We start from the raw sequence: 23,226 nt of genomic DNA on the forward strand, positions 1-23,226 counted from the left end.
AAACGGTGTTTCGTTCGCGTTATTGTGGGGGGACGCGGCGCGGTAGATCTTCTGTGCCGGGGCGGAATCCGGACAAACCTTCTTGGCAAAATCGAATATCCAACGGTTTGAATATTCCACGCTCTCATTAGTACTGTTTCGGTTTCGTAAGCGCCGGGCCGTACTCCAAAGAGTGCTCATCGATGTTTCTCTCGTTAGTCCGTCGACGAACCGGCGCCAGTAGCTACGTTTTTTGGCTTTTATCAAACTCTTCATGCGCGTTTCCGCCATCGCGTACTGTCGGTAGCTAGCTGGCAGCCCGTCGTCCCGGAAGGTCTTATACGCAGCGGCCTTCTCCGCGTACACGTCTGAGCACTCTTTGTCCCACCATGGGTTGGGAGGACGCCCGCGTGAATTCGCGTCTGGTACGCGTTTAGTCTGAGCTTGAATCGCGGTATCGAGAATCAAGCCAGCCAGGAACCCGTACTCTTCCTCCGGAGGAAGCTCTTGTGTCGATTCTACTTTTTCGGATATCGCGGACGCGTAGCTCTTCCAATCAATATTTCGTGTGAGGTCATACGAAACATTGATTGTATTCGGTGGCCCTGAACCGTTAGCAATATTAATTACGATTGGCAGATGGTCGCTGCCGTGGGGATCAGAGACTACCTTCCACATGCAATCTAACCGCAGCGATGTCGAGCAGAGGGACAGATCTAAGGCGCTCGGTCGCGCTGGAGGGACAGGAATCCGTGTCATTTCACCCGTATTCAAAATAGTCATATTGAAGTTGTCGCAAAGCTCATGGAGTAGGGTAGATCGATTATCGTCATGAAGGCAACCCCATGCCGTGCCGTGGGAGTTAAAGTCACCTAAAACTAGCCTCGGTGCGGGGAGGAGTTCCGCAATATCGCAAAGCCGTCGGTGGCTAACTGAGGCTCTAGGGGGGATGTAGGTGGAAGCAATGCAAAGTTCTTTGCCTTTAATTCTGGTTTGGCAAGCGACAACTTCAATGCCTGGTGTCGAGGGGAGGTCGATCCGATTGAAAGAATAGCACTTTTTGATCCCCAAAAGTACTCCTCCGTAAGAGTCTTCTCGATCCAAGCGAATAATATTAAAATCGTGAAAGTGTAGGGTTATTTCTGAAGTGAGCCATGTCTCGCATAGGGCAAATGCATCGCATTTCAAATTATTTAGTAAGATTTTAAACGAATCGATTTTCGGGATAATACTTCTGCAATTCCACTGTAGAACAGTGATTAAATCCTTGACCTCGTTCGATGAATTAGCCATCGAAGGATACAATCGCTGAAAGGAGGGGCCATTTCGCAGTGAACTGCATCAAGAATGTTTTTACTGCGGGGAGAAAGCTTATCAAGATACTTTTAAGGGGGTCAGAAATGTTTAGCGCTGTAAGAATACGGTCCACAATGTCAGAGAAATTTATTAAGCCAGCACTGTTTTCTTTCTCTGGCTGAGATATGGGAACACTTGGGGTTTTTGATGTTCCTGGAAGTGCTGGGAACTCCTTTTCTGAGCTCAGGTTACTAAGACCGGGAGCGACTTGCTTCGGTTTTGCACCAGTACTTCCTTGAGTAGTTATTTTAGGGGGACCATGAAGAGACACCTTCTGGCCTTTACGACGAAGCTTGGAAGAGGAAATGTTCTTCCTTTTTCTACTACTTCTAGGCACAGCAGAAGATGTTCCCTCCTGGGGTTCATCACAGTCGCCTTCGTCAGTAGACAAGTTGGTAAAGATGTTCGTAGAGACAGGTGGCGTAGCTATCTTAAGCATTTCTGCAAAAGATCGCTTAGAGCGTCCCTGAAGGGAACGCTTAAGATTTTCCTCGCGCTGTTTGTACGCGGGACATGAAGGAAGATCATGTGGGTTTCCCCCACAGTAGAGGCACTTTTCGACATCTCTACCACAGGAATCATCCGCATGATTCCCACCGCATTTCCCACAGCGGGCTTTATTGCTACAATGGGAGGCTGTGTGTCCCAATTGTTTGCAATTAGTACAGTTCATGACCCGCGGCACAAAGAGGCGAACAGGTAGACGAACCTTGTCAAAAAGGAGGTAATTAGGCAGGGCAGAGCCGGCGAAGGTCACCCGATAAGAGTCTGAGTTGACGTATGTTTTCTTCCCGTCAGCTGCGACTGATGCTGAATGCAAACGTTTGCATTCCAGTATCTTCACTGGCTTAAGCATGGGGTCTTTGAAACAGCCAGTCCCATATTTTAGCAGGTCCTCGCAATTCAGACTCGAATCGGAAACGACCCCACTGACTTCAACCCTGCTAGCTGGAATATACACCCTGTACTCCCTCGTAAAGGGCTCGTATCCAGCAATATCGTTTGCCTGAGTTGAACTGTTAACCACCACCCGAAGCTTATCAGGCCGAATTTTCGATATTTCTGTCACGGCCGAATACCGATCCGTCAGAACTCGAGAAATCTGCAACAGATTCAAACACTTTTTTTCTTTGGTCCGAAAGAAGATCACAAATGGCCCGGTGGCCGAGCTCGGATATACCTTGAGCCGGGGAGCCGATTTTATTTCGACGTCCATCTCACCTTGAGATGAACCGCCGTCAGGGGAAGTCATTTTTGCACGGGCCTATTGCCCAGTGCACGTTATTAAGACAACCAAGAAGGGGAAACGAAAACTAATACTTAGCTTGTGTATGTAACGGTATCCAGACGGCTTACTAGAAGAACACTGTTTCACTTCACTGACCGGCTAACGGTACTCAGAAACAGAAACACAAAAGAAGGGAAAAAATACTGAAACCTCAACTAGGCGCAGAGTGTGTAAATAACCTTGAACGCGGATTAACACTATTTGTCGCTATAGAGTGTACGGACCGATGACAAAAGACTTCTATCTCGACTGAGTGCTCGATAACGAATGATATATTCCTTGTATTGAGGTGAGTCATATTTTTTGCTTTTTTCAATCATTTTAGGAACGTGTCCAATGGGAAACAGAGAAAGAATGACCGGAACGGCGAGAATCAATATATGGTGAAAATTCACATTTTTAATGGACACACTGAGAAAAATATGCCCTCAAGCAGGAACAGAATCTGCGATCTCCCAGTTTCTAATTGGGTGCGTTAACCACTCCGCCAAGGAGGAACTGCGATGATGTCATCACAGATTCCCAACCGTGTTGTGATCACCGCCGCTACCCTAATACCTACTAATGGCCAGATCGACCCCCAATGTCTCTTATAAGCAAATCATCATTGCCCCCTCTCTTCGATCGGCCAAATCTCTCTCGTTATCTATTTTAGAACCAGTTTAGGCTTGTGATATAAAATGTAATAAAAAATTTAAAAAAAAAGCAAAAATATGTAAAAATGTAAAAAAAAACGTAAAAAATGTAAAAAATGCAAAAAATGTAGAAAATGTAAAAAATGTAGAACATGTAAAAAATGTAAAAAATGTAAAAAATGTAAAAAATGTAAAAAATGTAAAAAATGTAAAAAATGTAAAAAATGTAAAAAATGTAAAAAATGTAAAAAATGTAAAAAATGTAAAAAATGTAAAAAATGTAAAAAATGTAAAAAATGTAAAAAATTTAAAAAATGTAAAAAATGTAAAAAATGTAAAAAATGTAAAAAATGTAAAAAATGTAAAAAATGTAAAAAATGTAAAAAATGTAAAAAATGTAAAAAATGTAAAAAATGTAAAAATTGTAAAAAATGTAAAAAATGTAAAAAATGTAAAAAATGTAAAAAATGTAAAAAATGTAAAAAATGTAAAAAATGTAAAAAATGTAAAAAATGTAAAAAATGTAAAAAATGTAAAAAATGTAAAAAATGTAAAAAATGTAAAAAATGTAAAAAATGTAAAAAATGTAAAAAATGTAAAAAAATGTAAAAAATGTAAAAAATGTAAAAAATGTAAAAAATGTAAAAAATGTAAAAAATGTAAAAAATGTAAAAAATGTAAAAAATGTAAAAAATGTAAAAAATGTAAAAAATGTAAAAAATGTAAAAAATGTAAAAAATGTAAAAAATGTAAAAAATGTAAAAATTGTAAAAAATGTAAAAAATGTAAAAAATGTAAAAAATGTAAAAAATGTAAAAAATGTAAAAAATGTAAAAAATGTAAAAAATGTAAAAAATGTAAAAAATGTAAAAAATGTAAAAAATGTAAAAAATGTAAAAAATGTAAAAAATGTAAAATATGTAAAAAATGCAAAAAATGCAAAAAATGTAAAAAATGTAAAAAATGTAAAAAATGTAAAAAATATAAAAAATGTAGAAAATGTAAAAAATGTAAAAAATGCAAAAATGTAGAAAATGTAAAAAATTTAAAAAATGCAAAAAATGTAAAATATGTAAAAAATGTAAAAAATGTAAAAAATGTAATAAATGTAATAAATGTAAAAAATGTAAAAAATGTAAAAAATGTAAAAAATGTAAAAAATGTAAAGAATCTAAAAAATGTAAAAAATGTAAATAATGTAAAAAATGTAAATAATGTAAACAATGTAAAAATGCAAAAAATGTAAAAAATGCAAAAAATTTTTAAAAAAATGTAAAGAATGTAGAAAAAGGCAAAAAATGTAATATATGTAAAATATGTAAAAGTATTAATAAGTCAAAAATGTGGAAAATGAAAAAAAAAAAAACAATTAAAAATTTCAAGGATTACTTGACATGGCTTGACTCTGCTGAAGGCTGGAGAATAAATAATGCACCAAAAAGAACGAGAATGAGACCCACTTCAAAATGTCTAGTGAAAGGATAAACCCAAGTAGACTTCGGCGCAAAATTCCAGCGCCTTCATCGGTGAATGTCTAAGCAATCAACGGCACTTGTTCGTCTTGTAATCCAATAAGCTAGACACAGTTATAATCAGCATTTACCACTTTGGTTAACATGATAATTTCGACTGAATGCAGCCAACCATCAAAACGACCGCGGCCGATCGATGTCGGCTGAAAAGAAAGCCGTAACCGCACCAATCTGTTCGTATGTGATAATTGATTTGAAATCGAATTCATTTCCCCATCGATCGGATGCTCGTGTGTGTGTGTGGGAAGTAAGGAAGCAAGCAAAGCAAGCGAAGCAAGCCGGTCGGGCAAGGAAGACTCGATTGGGGTGGAGGCCGGAAAGAACCGATCAACGGGCGGCCGCTGTTTGCGGCGGCGGCGGTGGCTACAATGCTGGCGGTTCCGAAGAAGCACTAATGAAACAATATGCTTTTTAAATGGGCTTAATTTCTTTTTTTGTGTCTGCGTTTTGGCTGGCTGTTTCGCTTCATCGCAACAGACAACAAAAGAAGCGCAATTATAAACGATAAAGTGCAAAAATGATCAATTATGCTTTTCGCGGTTGCCTTCTGTGGTGTAGCAGCAATAGCCGTTCAGCGGCCGTCAGAGAACTGGTTTGCGTAGAGAAAAGATCATTCGGTGGCGGAAGCTGCTGCTGCTGCTGCTGTGGGGTTATGCAATCTCGCGAGGAGTGGTCAACATTTTTATCAATGAACCTATTTTTTTTCGGGGGTACGTTGGATCGTTGGCAGATGCGGATGCTGCCGGCTGATACTGTTTTCCGGCTGGCGATCTGATGAATGAACGAAAGTATGAATGACACATTGTGATGTTTACGGGTCCTTGTTCGTTGGCTTGACAGCAGACTATCATCGACAGTAATAATGCAATTATGCGCCTGGGAGAGAGTGCACCGAGCACCAATTGTGCATAATTGATTGATCGTATTATCTCGTAACAGACGTGTTTTTTTCTGCTGCTGCTGCTGCTGCTGTTGTATTCAAGCCAAACAGCCGGAACATTATGAATGGGGTAAAAAATGTGCCCTGTCAAGGTCGAATTTTATCACCCCCCTCATGCTGGCGTTGAGACGTGCTCAGGCGAGTTACGTGTTCGAGAGCTAGGGTGCCTAGGCTAACTAAGGAAGCAGGGTCTCACCTGACTAAGCTTGATGCGTAACCCATGGATGAGCTTTGGCTTCAGTTTGCGAGTCAGTGAATCGTCGTTGGCACCCTAGCTATGATCTATTGAAACGAGCTTCGTGAAAAGTAAAACAGCAATTATCAACAACATTGTTTTACTGTCGATAATGATAGGGAAGGTGCTAGCGAAACCTATTCCGTGGAGCAGTTCTTCCTCCAATGAACGAACGTGGTTTCAACGGTTGTCGATTTTGACCTTACGCGGAACCTGTTTTGAAAGGGAGTAAACGTGCGTAGCGTTATGGCTTCTGCCAACTTACCTTCTGCGTAGAGTATGTGTTTGCGGACCGGGGGAAACTTTTGGACCGAAGGTTTTATAGGCCAACAGGAAATACCTCAATGAAGCTATCTTTTGAGTTGCCAGCTCGGGGTGACCCTGAAACATGTTTACAGATGAACTTGAGCTGGTGTAATTATTAAAATGTTTTTAGATAAAAATTATCGCTTTCGGTCATCGGAGCGAATCTTACTAGCAAGTAGTAATCATTAATTCTCTGCTAAGAGTTTGGTTCATTGCTCTTGGGTGATTTGTAAACTTAGATTAAATAGTAGATTTTTTATTTATGCAGCTCCCCTTGGGTAAATGTTAAATATTTTGCGCACGTTTTCATTTGAGCATCCTAAAAAGTTTTAAATCATCGCGGGAATTCATTAATCCTGAAACCGATGGAAAAACGAAGCAAAGCCTTACTACACAATATATTTCGAAAATTTACTTTCTGTTTCAACAAGCTTTGCAGCTGTATAGTGTATAGGAAAATTGTGATTCTACTGATCAATAAGTATTCGTTCCGACTGGGAAATGAATAGCCCGGTGATATATGGGCCAACCTGCTTACCTTCAAAACTAACATACCAAACTAGTGTCGTTGGGTTATAATAATTGTTTAGATTTCAAATCGTTTCCAGCTCATATTTGTATGTTGTTTTACAATATGTATCTAAGAAATAGTTTTTTTTTTATTTATACAGCTTATTGTCAGAAAAGCTCGTGCATTTTTCGTATGGCGATTTGGCAATATTCAGAATAAGTTACATGGGCATTCCACGAGGTTCTTATTTAAACCCTCTTCTCTACAATTTTTACGTGAATGCCGTCAGCCCATACACTCTAAGGTAAATTGTAGATGATGGCGTGGTTTCTGTTACAGGACCAAAAGCTATAAATTTACAACAACCGTTGCGAGGTAGTTTGGATAACTTTTCTAAATTTATTTTTATCTTCGGTATGCACCGTACAGACACCTTTTAAAACTATATATTTCTTAATAGTAACTTATATCTATGCTTGGGTGGATTATTTTGTCCATATGAAGTACGGTGTCTAGGGATCCACAACAGAGTGGGCTTACGAAGAACACGGGGAGGCGCATACAAATTAACGCTCGAGAGAAGATCTGGACCGTAGATATTACCTGACAGCAAGTCGAAAACAAAAACTCTTTGCAGGAAGAAACAACGATGTATGCTACTCGGTATGCAGACTCTAGCGCCATAAGGAGGCAATACAACTGAATTATTCCATGGAAGTTTCCTGAGAGCGAATCGCACAAAACATCTTTGTAACTACGTTCTAGTCGGTTACTTTGAACGGCATGGTATGGTGCCCACACTTGCACAGGATACTCCAGAACACTTCTGATCAGGGCGCAGTAAATTGCTTTTCGTGCGTAGAAACCATCGAAGTTCCCCGTGTTCTGCTTTGAGAAGCCCAGCATTCTGAAAGCCTTAGCAGTTGTCGCGGAGATATGATCGGAAAAGCTCAACTTCCTATCGGAGAGCACTCCCAAGTCACGGATCAAGTCGACGCTTTCAATTGTTCTTTCGTGTAAGCTGTATTCATAGCATCCTGGAGTAAGCAAGCGTTCGAAACTAATTACTTTGCATTTATTAACGTTGATTTCCTTTCCGTTAAACGTGCACCATTCTTGAATAATACAAATATCTTCTTGAAGCACTATAGCGTCAAGTGCCGAAGCGATAATTCGCAAGATTTTGCGATCGTCCGCGTATAGCAATTTCCCAGACTTGATTCAACTACAGATATCGTTAATAAGTTTACGGGGTACTAAATTCTTTCATTTAAGTTTGGTCCAAGCGGTCTAACCCTATCCGAGAAACCGATGTAATTGTTATTCTAAGTTTGGATACTTCCGTCTGGGCCGCCGGATCCGGTGATGGTAGCCTAAGTGGCCAAAGAGACTTTGAATGACTGTTAGTGACCTAAAACTATCTAAGTAGTTGTGGTCGTACATTAAAAAAACACCTTTATAAATTCATTGCAGTATCCGTTGAAATCGGGATTTTCTGCGTGATCGTACTCATCATCCTGTAATTCCGGAACTAGAAGTCAAACTCACACAAAATTCAATAGCAGCCGATGAAAACGTTACACCTTCCATTTAAGACTAAGTTTGTGATAATCGGTTTAGAAAATGCCGAGAAACTCGTATCTCCGGAACCAAATGCCGGATCAAAACAAAAGTCAATAGCAGTCAATAGGAACGTTGTACCTTTCATTTGCGGCTAAGTTTGTAAAAATCGGTTCAGCCATCTCCGAGAAACCGATGTGGACATTTTGTTGACATGTCTGCACATACACACATACATACACACACATACACACATACATATACACATTCATAACTCCGCTAGCGAATGACGGATCTCAATAGTAGCATGTCTGTAATAACATACGTACATGGAACTATTGAGAACCAGAGCTAAAGGTCCAAAGCCCTGGTAAAGGAGGATGGTTGTGATGATCCGGGCCGAGATCACCACGTAAAGCAAGGTAGGGCATAACCCCAATTCCAAGGCGTGAAGCGACCCGTGCCGAGGGATGAGTGATCGAGGGGGTGAAAATGATGCTCGATTGTTAACGGAGCCTGTGGGGTACCTGGGAAACCCCCACAGTAAGCGTCCCTTACCCCGCTAATGCGGAGCTCTGGCGTGGCGGATATTTATTTCTCGCGCGACTCGTGGGATTTTACATGGAGCTATCAAAAAATAAAAACAAACAAACGGAGGTGCCAAACCCCTTCGCTAGAGGTGGTTTGGCGAGGTCTCCCCCCCGTGGGGAGAGTAGTGGAGCGATGAGTGCTGCATCTGAAAGTACCAGTGACCCCCCAGCAGCGGTAGGCAATAGCCCTACCAATGCACCGGAGGGGCCACTATCTGCGATGCGCAAAGTAGCGAAGCAACTCGATTCAATAATCGAGTTCACTAGCGCAAAGCAGAATATAGCCAAGGAGTTGAAGTTGAGCCTCCTGGAGCTCCGGAAAGCTGTTCGTGTCGCAAGACAGGAACAGCAGGCCTATGCTAAGAGGGGGAATGTCGGGAGAGGCCCGACAGAGAAACCCAGACAGTGGCCTTCAATAGGGAGGAAAGAGAGAAGGTCGATAGAGGTTCACAGACAGTGGCCTTTACCTTCTACGGAGCAGCCACGTCGATCGGAGCGGCGACCGAGTTCCCCTCGAAGGGGAAAGGCAAGGGCAATCGCAAGACGGCATCGAACGCGAAGCGCCCTAGGAAGTCGCCAGGCGAGGGTGCCAAAACCGACACCACTCGGCGTGCAACCGTTAAGGTCAAACGCCGTTTGGGCGAGGTAAGCGAGGGCGAGAGTGACCTCGCTGTGGAGAGCGATGGTACCAGCAACCCGGCACGACCGGGGCAGGGGGGCTCAAACCCCTGGACGCTGGTCACCAAGAAAAAGCCGGCACCGAAACCGGAGGTACCGCGGCCTGCGAAGAAGGCCAAGGACAGAGGCGAAGACTTGTGGTTAAGAACCGACAAGGACAAATACGCCGATGTCCTAAAATCGATGAAGGCGGCCGAAAGCCTCTCGGCCCTTGGGCAGGATGTGCGTAGCGTAAGACGCACCAACACGGGAGAGATGCTTCTGGTGCTGAAGCGAGGCGCACAATCAAGTGCAGTATACAAGGCCTTGGCCCAAGAGGTCCTTGGTGAAGGCGCCCAAATCAGGTCGCTAGGTGCGGAAATGACTCTCCAGTGCAAGCACTTGGACGAGTTCACGACCGCAGAAGACGTCGTCGCAGCCGTTAAGGAGCACTGCGACGTCACAATCGAGCGGGTCTCTGTGCGATTGAGAGATGGACCCTCTGGCACCCAAGTAGCCTACCTTAGGCTACTGAAGGCGGATGCCAAAAAGGTAACCGAGAAAGGGAAGCTGAAGATCGGCTGGTCGGTATGCCCTATTAGTATACCCCAGCCGCCTTCAGTGGATAGGTGCTATCGGTGCCTTGAGTCCGGCCACAAAGCATACGAATGCAAAGGCATAGATAGGAGCAAACTATGTCGTCGCTGCGGCGAGGAGGGACATAAAGAGCGAGGGTGCACTAAGGCACACAAGTGCCTTATCTGCACCGCTAAGAAGCAAGCCCATAAACATGCTATGGGCGGACCTTCGTGTCCCTTCGGTGAGTTAAATAAGAAGAAGCCGTGAAAGTCAACGGCAACGGCAATTGGGTGTCGGACGGGTCTGGAATGGTGGCAATCTGTACAACGGGACGGTTCCCGGTTCAAGAGGTAATACACCCCTCCGCCGAGGGTGTGGCGATTGCCAAGATCAATGGTGTGTTCTATTGCAGCTGCTACGCCCCACCAAGGTGGCCAATAGAACAGTTCTACCAGATGATCGACAGGCTCTCGTCGGACCTAGTGTGCCGGAAACCGGTAGTAATAGCGGGAGACTTTAACGCTTGGGCAGTGGAGTGGGGCAGCCGCTGTACAAATAGCAGGGGTCAAGCGCTAATGGAAGCGCTTGCGAAACTCGATACTGTGCTAGCTAATAATGGCTCCGCTAGTACATTCCGTAGAAACGGAGTGGAGGCGTGGATTGACCTAACATTTGCCAGCCCGAGTCTGGCTCCAGGCATGGAATGGAGGGTAGACGAAGGCTACACCCATAGCGATCATTTAGCAATCCGCTTTAGGATCAACTATGGTGTGCAGCATCCGAGGGCGGGAGATCCCTGTCAGGTACGCGGGTGGAAGTCCAATCACTTCGACAGCGAAGCTTTCACCGCGGCCCTGGGACTGGAGGCCAACACCGACAGTCTAAGCGGGGATGCGCTGGTAGCTGTTCTATCACGCGCGTGTGACGCCACTATGCCGAGAAAAACACTGCTAAGAAACGGTAGATGCCCGGTATACTGGTGGAGTGCCGAGATTGCAGCTCTACGGTCAGCGTGCCTCAGAGCTAGACGTAGGATGCAAAGAGCTCGCATCGAGGATGCAAGAGAGAACCGCCGTGAAGTGTTTCGAGCTGCGAAATTAGCCCTTAACAAGGCTATTAAAAGCAGCAAGAGAGCGTGTTTCGACAACCTGTGTGAGTGTGCCAACGCGAATCCGTGGGGTGACGCCTACCGGATTGTGATGGCCAAGACCAAAGGGGGCTCCTCACCCCCAGAACGGTCTCCGGACCGGTTGGCAACGATTATCGAAGTACTCTTCCCGTCTCGAGCCACAAGCCCCTGGCCACCTGCACTACGAGACAGTGCGGGCACGGTCGAAATTGTGGCTCCAATGCCGAATGAAGAACTACTCGCAGTGGCTAAATCCCTAGCAATGAACAAAGCTCCAGGGCCGGATGGAGTTCCAAACAACGCTCTCAAGGCAGCGATCATAGCGAACCCGAACATGTTCAGGCTAGCTATGCAGAGATGCCTTGACGAGTGCCGTTTCCCCGATAGATGGAAAAGGCAGAAACTGGTGCTGTTGCCGAAGCCCGGGAAGCCGCCAGGCGACCCATCGGCGTACAGACCAATCTGTCTGATAGACACGACTGGCAAACTGCTTGAGAGGATCATCCTCAACAGGCTCACCCCGTACGCGGAAGGTACGGACGGTCTGTCAAGCAACCAGTTTGGCTTTCGGAAGGGTAAGTCCACAGTGGACGCTCTCAACTCAGTGATAAATACTGCCGAGATAGCTATCCAACGAAAAAGGCGAGGTATTCGATACTGTGCGTTAGTGACACTTGACGTGAAGAACGCATTCAACAGCGCAAGCTGGGATGCCATCGCGCTCTCGTTACACCGGCTTAGCCTACCGGTGGGTCTGTACCGGATCCTGGAAAGTTACTTCCAAAACCGTGTACTGCTATACGAGACCGATACCGGTCAGAAAAGGGTTCCGATTACCGCCGGAGTCCCGCAGGGCTCGATCCTAGGCCCCGTGCTATGGAACCTCATGTATGACGGGGTTCTGAGATTGAAGTTCCCTCCTGGGGTCAAGATCGTCGGCTTTGCCGACGACGTAACCTTGGAGGTCTACGGGGAGTCAATTCCTGAGGTAGAACTAACCGCAGAACACGCGATTAGCACGGTGGAGGAATGGATGAGCGTGAGAGGCCTGGAGCTCGCTCATCATAAGACGGAGGTAGTTATCGTCAACAACCGCAAGTCGGCACAACATGCAGTTATCCATGTGGGAGAAGTCGCGATCACTTCACAGCGAAGTCTGAAGTCTCTCGGAGTCATTATAGACGACAAGCTGACCTTCGGCAGCCATGTCGACTATACGTGCAAGAGAACGTCGACTGCTGTTGCGGCTCTATCGAGAATGATGTCCAACAGCTCAAAGGTGTGCGCCAGTAGACGTAGGTTACTGGCAGGCGTTGCCGTATCTATCCTCAGGTACGGCGGCCCGTCATGGTCAAGAGCACTGAGGGTAACCAATTACCTACAGAAACTGGAGAGCACCTACCGCGTGATGTGCCTCAGAGTGATATCTGCCTACCGCACGGTATCACACGATGCATCCTGCGTGATAGCGAGCATGATGCCAGTCGGGCTGGTCATTCGGGAAGATGAGGAGTGCTTTGAGCTACGTGGAAATAGGGGAGCCCGCGAGCGCACCAGGGTGACCTCGGTCGCCAGATGGCAGCGTGAGTGGGACAACTCCTCGAAAGGTAGGTGGACCCACCGGCTGATACCTAACATATCGAGCTGGGTGGGAAGACCCCATGGGGAAGTTCACTTCCACCTGACACAATTCCTGTCAGGCCATGGCTGTTTCCGTCAGTACCTCCACAGGTTCGGGCACGCGGAGGTCCCAGTCTGCCCGGACTGCCCAGGTGTAGATGAAACTGCCGAACACATACTGTTCGTATGTCATCAGTTCGACGTCGAAAGAAGAGCAATGCTTGACGTCTGTGGCTGGGACACAACCCCTGATACCCTTATTCAGCGGATGTGTCAATCGGTGGAGAAGTGGAACGCAGTCTCGGCTGCTACCATCCAGATTGCCAGTAGGCTACAGGTAATCTGGCGAACCGAGCAACAGACGACGGGCACGGCTAACTAGTGATTGATTAGCTGGAGCGAAAAAGGCCAAGCGCAAAAAATTAAAGGGTTGTGTACAGGACACGACCACGGTGACATTAAAAATGTAGCTTTTTTCAAGTGCGTGCAAATGAATTCTATCTATCACACATATCGACTCACGTTCTTGTTCACTCGCCTGTTTTCATATGTTACAATTTGCTATATACCCTCCCCATCAAAACATAATTTATTGAAGGTCTTTTAATGGTAATCTATTAATTAATCAAGTATCTCACTAGGTGATTGGCATTATTTGGCTAATCCATCTAGTAAAAATAGGCTGGTCTGTCCAGAAAATATATTCAAAAGAAAAGTTCCATATTGAGAACTGTGATGAGGAAGCCCACGCCCGCCAACGGAAATATACAGATTCTCCATGAAATATGAAATTTCATTTTCCATTTAAATTTTCAATAATGTACTAAAGAACTTAAGTAAACAATCTTAAGTTTAAGTATTTCTTGATCGATTAGTGGTGGAAAAAATGAAATTATTTGATAAATTACATTGTTATGCAACATTCGCACTACCAGTTAAAACGGGTTTTTATGCTATCTTGGTGACATTTTTCTTGTTGCTAATTATTAAAACGTGTTATAACTCTGTAGTGTAAACATTGTATTATTAAACCAATTCTGCAGCGTTTTATGTTATATAGGTGTTTTATGTGGTAATAGGACTGACATAATTATATCTTCAGTACAGCGGTTGTTGCATAATTTAAAAGATTTATTTTAAAATTTAAATTAGTATACTTAACCGTTCTATTTGTTGTATACTTTAAAACGCAATTAGAACTGTGTTTTAAATACATAGGGTAGGACAGATATTCTGACTGGATAAACTGGGAAAACAATTTTAAGTCTAGTAACGCTTAAGACATGGCTTGAATTTGAATCGAAAAAGAACACCCGCTTAAACTGCACCTGGGACGGTAAGTTCTGTGTTAAAATTTTCCGTTGTGTGCAGTACGAAACAAAAGTGTTTGAAATTAGAAAACAAAAAGTTCTGCTGGGAATGTGATTGTTTCCGATGCAATTACACTCAGGTTTTTTACGCAGGGGATACAGGCCGTGTAAATTAAAACCGCGTAAATTTCAAAATTCGCGTAAAAAATACCGAGTAATAAAACCTGAGTGTACTCTCCTATATAAAATACTACGCTGCTGAACAGTGCAATAACTACAGAAGCACGTTGTAAGATGCCTTACTGATAAAAACATATAATCGAAATATGAAACATATGAAAACCAATAGGCTCTTTACCCTACGCAGCTACAAAGCGCCGTAAACATGGATTAACAAGTTACAACCAGCGATGCCACATGTTTTTGTGAAATGTCTGTATCAGAATAATTAAAATGTCTGTAAAAGTCTGTAGATGGTTGTGTAAATCCTATTTATACTAGGTTATTACTTTAAAAGTAGCTTGAAATTAGAAAACTATTGTGAAGGAATCGCTAGAATTCGGATACAAAAGTTCTAGTACAATTTTGTTAAACACTATTACTCTTTCAAAAGTCTGTAGATTTCTGATTACGTCTGTAGGAGACCATCAAAAGTCTGTAAAATACAGACATATCTGTAAATCTGGCATCGCTGGTTACAACGCACACGCATGCATAAAAATAAATATATTTTATTCAAACGCAACACTCTTAAGCAGCACACACCGTATTGAATTAAATCCAAACCACCCCGCCCACCCACTTTGCAAATCATTATGTGACACCGTGCTGGTACCCGAAAAATCCGCACACGGCCACCGCTGCCGAAAATGCATAGCGTCTACCGCTTATTGTAGTGCCATGATCTTACCCGTTCGACATAAGAACAAAAACTGATTCAAACGGGTACGCGTCACCTCTATTTATAAACTAACAGTATATGGTTTAGTCACTTAGGTGCGAGTGTGTGCAAATGCCAACGTTACCGAAAATCGATAGCGCTTATTGCATCGCCCGGAGACGACATTGCTCGTGTGGGATAAGAGCAACAACTGATTTAAACGGACATGCGTTGCTGCTATTTATGACTTTTCGTGTTTCATTGAGCAACTAAGCTGCCCTCTCTTGACGGCTGTGCCTGAGAAATCTGCCTCACGAATGGTAATTTTCCCGTTTTTCGTGAACTTTTTAATTTTACCAATTTCCAAAAGTCTACTTTTATTGGGGAGATATTAAACTATTACCAATATTTAAGTTAGGTGTTTCTGAATCGGTTGGTGTATGAATGATTAAAATCCATCTAGTAATATCGGAGTTATAAGCGTGCAAACCTTACATAGTTTCGTTACATGGGAGATAGTTTAGATTTTAGAATGACACCTAGCCCCAGATAGTGGAGTAAGACATTTTTAATGTCAAAAGAGAGTGAATGGTCTGTTCATGCCGAGGCAGGTTGGCGCAGCGAATGGCAACCGCGTAAGGGGTAAACCCAGCCACCTCGAAGCAAGACAGAAGAGTGAGTGTATAGGCGTATAAGTGGACTGCCTCATGCCAAGACGGGAGGGTCGTAGCGTAGTATGTTGGAACTAAGCTATCGATGCCTCATGGCGTGGCAGAGGAGTGAAAGGGTGAGCATCCAAGTCAGTCTCACACTGCATGTTAAGGGTGAGCATAAAAGTCAGCCTCACAGGTTGGTAGAGGCTAGCACATAAGTCAGCCTAGCAAGGAATGAAAAAGGTGAGCACACAAGTCAGCCTCGCATGGTATGTCAGAAGTAGGGCCTAAGAAAAATGTCCCACATGGGATGCCAGGGGGAGTGACAAAGGTACAATAGAGTGGCACGATTGAGAGTGAATCAGGTGATAGGGTGAGCACCCAAGTCAGCCTCACATGGTATGGGTAGGGCGAGCACAAAAGTAAGCCTAGCAAGGAATGAGTAAGGTGAGCACACAAGTCAGCCTCGCATGGAACGTAAAAGGTGAGCATAAAAGTCAGCCTCATGTGGGAGTGTTTGAGAGTGAATCAAAGTGCGATTGAGAGAGCACCCAAGTAAGCCTCATATAGGATGTATGAACGCGTGAGTGAGAGTGAATGAGTACATTTAGTACAGCCATCCCCCCAGAAGTAATATCGAGAGGTAGTTCCTGGGAGGAATGAAGGCGGAGCCCAATGGAGTTTAGTCGGTATTAATGGCTGGTCACCATTCGAGTCCGACACGTCCCCAGTGCACCCCGTGCGGTAGATTGGACCCTACCAATAGCACGTGTACTGGGCTAGGACATAAAGGTCTTCTCCATTGTAAAAAAAAAAAAAACATTCATATTTCCGAAGTCGACGAACTGAGTCGAATAGTATATGACACTCGGCCCTCCGGGCCTCGGTTAGGAAGTCAATTTTTGGAGCAATTGCAAAACCTTTCTACACGAGGAAGACAAAAAGGTAAATTTTGATAGCAATTAATTTGAATTTTATAATACGCTAAATACGCGACAATTCCATGCGTATTCGTCGCAAGGAATCGAAAGTTCAATAATAATACTGGTATTAATTTGATATTCGTATTAAAGTTAAGTGAGGCTTGCCGACGGGAAAATGACCTTGGAATGTACCGCTACGCCTCTGTCATTCTGAAATGGGTCATTGGAAAATCGGCAGAGCTAACACCTTCTACGTCCCGAAATCAAGTTGTTTGCATGGGGAAGAACTTTCTAGTCTTCTCCTATAGAAAGGCTATACAATCACTCTGAAAATCGATTTTTTAACCAAGGCCCGGAGTTCGACTCAGTTCATCGAATTCGGCAAATGTCTGTGTGTGTGCGTATGTGTGTGTATGTGTATATGTATGTATGTATGTGATCAAAAAATGCACATCGGTTACTCGGAGATGGCCGTATCGATTTTTTAATGAAAGCTATAGCATCCCTACTGACTGCTATTAAATTTCATTGGAATCGGAGCTCTGGTTTCTGCGTTACGAGTTGAAGTATGCGGTCAAATGAGAAATTCCCATATAAACCGGAATAATTATTATATTTAAATAATGCAATACTAATTGCAATGAGTTCTAAATTGCTTAAAGTTGTTGGTCCAAATCACAAATTGCAAATCAAAGTCTGTTGAGAACTGTCAAGGATTCCGGAAATCCGAAGAAATGGGCAAATTCCGAAATTAAATTCACACCTGTTCCTCATATATTGCTGACTCGATTCTCACAATCTTAGTTTTAAACGAATGGTATAGTATTCTCATTGATTGCTACCGCATTTCATTTGAACAAAGTATTGGTTCTGAAGTTGAGTACAAGAATTCGATCACACGTGAATTTATCTTATAAACCTTTTTGTCTTTCTCTTATAGAAAGGTTATGCAATCACCCTGAAAATCGACTGTTTAACAGAGGCTCGGAGGGCCGAAACTCTTATACCATTCAATTCATTTCGTGAAGGCAGGGCAAATGTGTGTGTGAGCATGTGTGTGTGTGTGTATGTATGTGACCAACAATGGCACATTGGTTACTCGGAGATGACCCAACCGATTTTCTCAAACTTAATCTCAAATGAAAGGCATAGATTGAATTCACTGGTTGAGAAGTGCGATCATACAGTAAATCCCAAATAAACTGATACCACCATGATATTTAGATGATGCAAAACATATTAAAATGGGTGTTAAGGGGGGGGGGAGGGTTCCAGCGTAAAAAATTCAGTATTTTGTCAAATTTTGTTAGCAAGATGGGTGAAGCGAATCGATCGAAACTTTTGTACATTATACTACATCATTTCAATAACAATCTGTAATTTTTTCATGCAAAAATATCAACTAGCGACTCGGTGACGAAGTTTTTTGTGGAATATCTCTGGAAAAACACGATTTGCGGTGTTCACTGCCATTCAAAAACTACTTGAAAGATTTATTTCAATTTCAGTGAACACCGCAAATCGTGTTTTACCAGAGACGTTCTACAAAAAGCTTCATCACAAAGTCGCTTGTAAATAATTTTGCATGAAAAAATTACAAAATGTTATTGAAATGATTTAGTATAATGTACAAAAGTTTCGATCAAGTCGCTTCACTCATCTTTCTAAAAAAATTGACAAAAAACATTTAGATTTGAAGGCCTGTAGTCGCTTTGATTACATTGGCCTCCAGGACGGTCTTGATGCCTCGGAGAACTTGCCAATGTTCAGAGTTAATTTCATACCTATTCCTCAGAAAATTTTGGACCGATCTTCCAAATTTGAACTGATTTATGCAATGCGTCAATTGGCTACTATTGAATTTCATCCCTATCTGACTGTCGGTTCCGGAGTTACAGGTTGGTTAGTGCGGTCACGTAGGAATTTCCCATATACCTGTACCATCATAATGCTTAAACGGTTAAAAACCACAAAATGTGATTATTTCAGCCACGGCGAATAAAGCATTTTCGACCGAAGTTCTGGCAACATTGCCCACACCGACTCTCAAATGAACTTTGTGTTGTTTTGGTTTCGATTTATAAGCTACGCGAAAGTATCTTGATTACAAAGTATGTCCGTTGTGCTGGTATAGTAGGGGAGCTCGGGGTTAGTTGGCGGTTGGGGTAAGTTGGCGGAATCCCCTTGTCTCCATTTTTATGGTTTTCGTTGTGTATTTCAAATAATATGAAACACATTATCCAATGTGTTTTTGTTGCAAAACATTTTGTGTTGTAGAAGTTGTGAGAGATAATGTGTTTTCGAGCGGCGCACTAAGTAAATTTTCTTAACTTTGAACATTTTGTGTTGTGCCCATATTTTTGTCTATAAAAACAAAGACAATGTAACAAATACTTTCATAAAATTCAGGAATGTTGCCAACAGTCTGCCCTTTTATGCAACATATTCTTTTTTAAAAGATTTCCCTAAATCAAAGCGGTAAAAAATGAACATCAAAAATACCGTCAACTAACCCTTTCAAAGCTGAATCCTGATGCATCCTAAATATAAGCGACCGAAAATAAAAGTCGCAAGGACAAAACATGCTTCGTAAAACCCGTTTCAAAAATATTTGAATATAAAACAACTAGCTGTGGGTTGAGTTGGCTCTTTAAACATGTCAGTCCGAAAATCTGATCAAATTTGATATATCGAGACTTTTAATTTTGTAACACCCACTAATGTGCAAGAAACTTTGAAACAATGTTGAACAATTCCAGTCTTGAGAACTACGATAGGAATACATTCCGATTTTTGGGCCATTTTTTTTTTTTATTCATTTCGTTTATTTGTTAGGCACAAATGCGTTAGCTTGGCGGTGCCAAATGCTTATGTTTTTACATGTTGGATATCTTAAAACTAGGAGGTTACAATGTTGAAATATTTTTTTTACAAAGGAAAAAAAAAGTTTACAGCTATCTTAAGACTAGAAATAAGATTCAATATACAAGAGAGGGCCAAAAGATTTTTTTATGAAAAAATTTAAAACAAGGGATTCACTTTGATATACAAGAGGGGGAGTAATAGTATTTTACGAAATATTTTACGGTTATCTTAAAACTAACAATATAGTTTAGTACACAAAAGGGGGAACAAATATTTATGAGAAACTTCACAGAAATCTTAAAACTAGAGATTCAATTCTATTTACAAGATGGAGGACAAGAGTTTCAATAAAGAGTAAAAATTATAGCTATCTTAAAACTAGGAATACAGAATACTAATTTGAATTTTTTAACTAAAACTTATGCTTGGTCAAGATATTCAGAGCAGGCCCGTAGCTAGGATTTTGTTTCGGGAGGGGCTTAAAATTATTGCATAAATGTATTAATTCTGATGACTTGAGATATTTACTGGAAACTGAACGTAATTATGAAAAGTTCTTAGCGAAAAAAAATCCAAGTTAGAAATTTCTCTAGTTACAAAAATGAATATTCAAAAGTTCAAAGTATTTAGGGCTGCTTGAAAATACTACGCATTCTAGACTACACGTTTACAAGATGTAGAAGACGCTAAATTGGAATGAGTAGAAAAATATCCAAAAGCCCGTCTCACGAAACTTTACACGCATTTGCTAATCAGGAGAGCGAAACCAACCTCAAGGTTCTCTCCATGGATAGGAATATATCAGTGTGAAATCCAAGTTTACCGTTGCAAACAATGTCCGAACAAAGTGAATGTCGAAATTTGCTTCAAATCTTCTGATAAGGCAAGGGATTTGTAGATGCGGAAAATAGGTTCAACTCCTATTTTCATGATCAGGCATCTTGCTACTATTACTAGTTCTGTGACTTCATCCGAAGTTTGCGTTAGCTCAACTTTATGAAATTTTCAATTTAAATGATACTGAACATGTCGTAATCATAACAATCCTTAGAAAAAACACATTTTGTTTCATTTGACTCTCGTGGGGAATGGGTTAAAGACTATCTTCGGTAATATTATCAGGCATCTGAGAATAACTATCTATTTATCTATTTAAGTAGATTCTTTTTAGGCACTTTTTATATAATGGGACTTACGAATTAAAAATATTGTAGACTGATTTTCCTAGATCCCTGAAACTATAGTAAAAGTCAAAATGTGAAGTGAGTGCAAAAAACTACTGATTTCACTACAAAGCAAGAATAAGGTCTATTGACTTTCAGCAATCTTGCAAAGCCGTTGGAACTTGAGAAGACTACCTAGATTAAGTAAATATTATATTTGAACAATTTAAGGTTTTATTTCGGAATTCATGGGATTTTGGACAATGTAAAATATATATTTCAATGATTTAATCTACTAATGGAAACTACCCAGAATTTAATCTACTGAGCGTAACTGCTCAGAACTTGTTCACTAATCAAAAAAAAATTGCTCAGCACTGATTAGTGAATGCTTCTAATTTACGTAAAATATGGTAAATATAACATTGATGACACGACCAAAATAACTAGAAACTATAAACATAGGTGAGCTTAATAATTTCAGCATCACTTGCTTCCGACACATGGAAGAGAACACATCGCACTTACCGAATTTGCTTTGTTTTAGAGTTATCTGTTTTTAAATTACAGCAAATTATCCGTTTCCTGTGAAAAAATTGCAAAACTTCTTGTCAATTCGTTAAATAAATATGTGGAAACTAATCTGCTCAATAATAAAACTATTTGGGAAAAAGTTTCAATTAAAATTGTTGCACCTAACGCATCAAAGTTGTACGGATAACGAAGACGAAATGAGAAGATCAGAGCGCAATTCCGAAAGCACTCGTGTTGAGTGAATAGAAAAGATCGAAGAGTGATCTTGAATAGATTTCGATTGGTTGATTTTTTTTTCCTCTCTTTTCTCTCTTATTTAAGATTATCTTTCTCATTTTATTCCATGACGAGCAAAAACAGAACGCAAGACATACTGAAGACATGAAATCGAAACACTTATCCCAATTTATTGGCTTATAGATTCAATCAGTCCCAACATTTTAGTCGCTCTTCGTGATTGCCTATTGTTTTACCACTTTTTGACCCGTTCACTTTTAAAAGAAATTTCTTTTACACGTTTGTTGCAGATATCACGGATTTACGGATAACAGTTTATTAGTACGGAACGAATTCCTCGTAATAGTGAAATGAAGCGTCAATAAAAATAAGCACATATGTAATTTTTTACATTCATGAAAAAAATCAGGGAAAAAGTAATTAGCAAACAAATGCGGAAAGAAAAATCGGCCAATCAAGACCATGGCTGAGGTAGGTTGGCCGAGTTTGGTAAAATAAGTTAAACACGTCAATGTATCAGTGGAAAACTTTTAATTCAAAAAAACATCGTTTTTTTCGTATAAATAAAATCCACTCTTTACTTTTTAACCTTTTTGAACGTAGTTTTGGCGGCTTTAGTGAACTTTTTACCAGCTATCGCTGATTTTTTCCTCCACCAGCGTGCGGTTACGTTTGATTTCATTTTTCTGCTCCTCCAATACAGCTTTTATTGGGGAATCGGTTAAAATTTGAGTCAATCGGCGTTTACGACCTTGCCACTTCTTCGAATCGTGCACTCGCCTTGGGAAGAGGTCTGACGTCTTTAGAGAGGCCTACATCTGCAGCAGATTCTATGCTAATGGACGAGTTTTGCTCGGGGTTGGGTCGATCTGTGACAAATCATGTCAGAAACTCTTCAGGAGGAAAAATTTCAGGATTGTAGGGCCCCACGCCAGGCTCTGAAAGCAGCTTGGCATTTAATTCATAAAATATCGGAATCAACTTATATAAACTTTATAAACAATTTCCGACTTTTAGTGATTCTAATCTCTTATTTCTATTTGGTAATCATTTTAAATTATTTTTATTACTTATTTCTCGTGTATATTTTTCCTTATAATCATCAATATTAGCATAATATCAAATTTTGCTTTGAAAAAGGTTGGCATTTCACAAATATCAAAGTGCACATTACTATACACTAAATTTACAACTCGGCCAACTAGCCCCGCACAGAACTCGGCCAACTTACCACAATGTATATTTTTGAGAACAATCACGATTTACATGAACAAATATAAGGTTACACTGGTAACCGTTATACCATTTTGTTGGGTTTTGAATACCCTTTCCAGTAGTACAAAGTTATTGAAAATCGGATGTAAATTGATTCGCGTTACACATATTATTTTTCAGAAACAGAAATTTACTCACCAGCGCCGAAAAAAGAATAAACGTGCTCCTGTACAAACGACAGCACCAAAACACTTGAAATTACGTCGGTACATTGGTAACCTAATACCCACACAAAAATCACTATAGATGTCGCTACTGCGCATAGTAGCCTTTTCATAAAAGGCACTCGGTCAACCTGCCCCTTCGGCCAACCAGCTCCGGTCACCCCTATTGCGTTAAAATGACGCGAAACAAAAACTGCCTTCTCGGATGAATAGTTCTCAGACAAATTGAAATATTTTTTGTGTAGCACAGTACAAAGTATAGAGTGCACAGTGTGCACTTACTTAATACAGAAATTCAAAATTTG

Source organism: Topomyia yanbarensis, chromosome 2 (genome assembly GCF_030247195.1).
Source record: "Topomyia yanbarensis strain Yona2022 chromosome 2, ASM3024719v1, whole genome shotgun sequence".
In the NCBI taxonomy this organism is placed as follows: domain Eukaryota; kingdom Metazoa; phylum Arthropoda; class Insecta; order Diptera; family Culicidae; genus Topomyia; species Topomyia yanbarensis.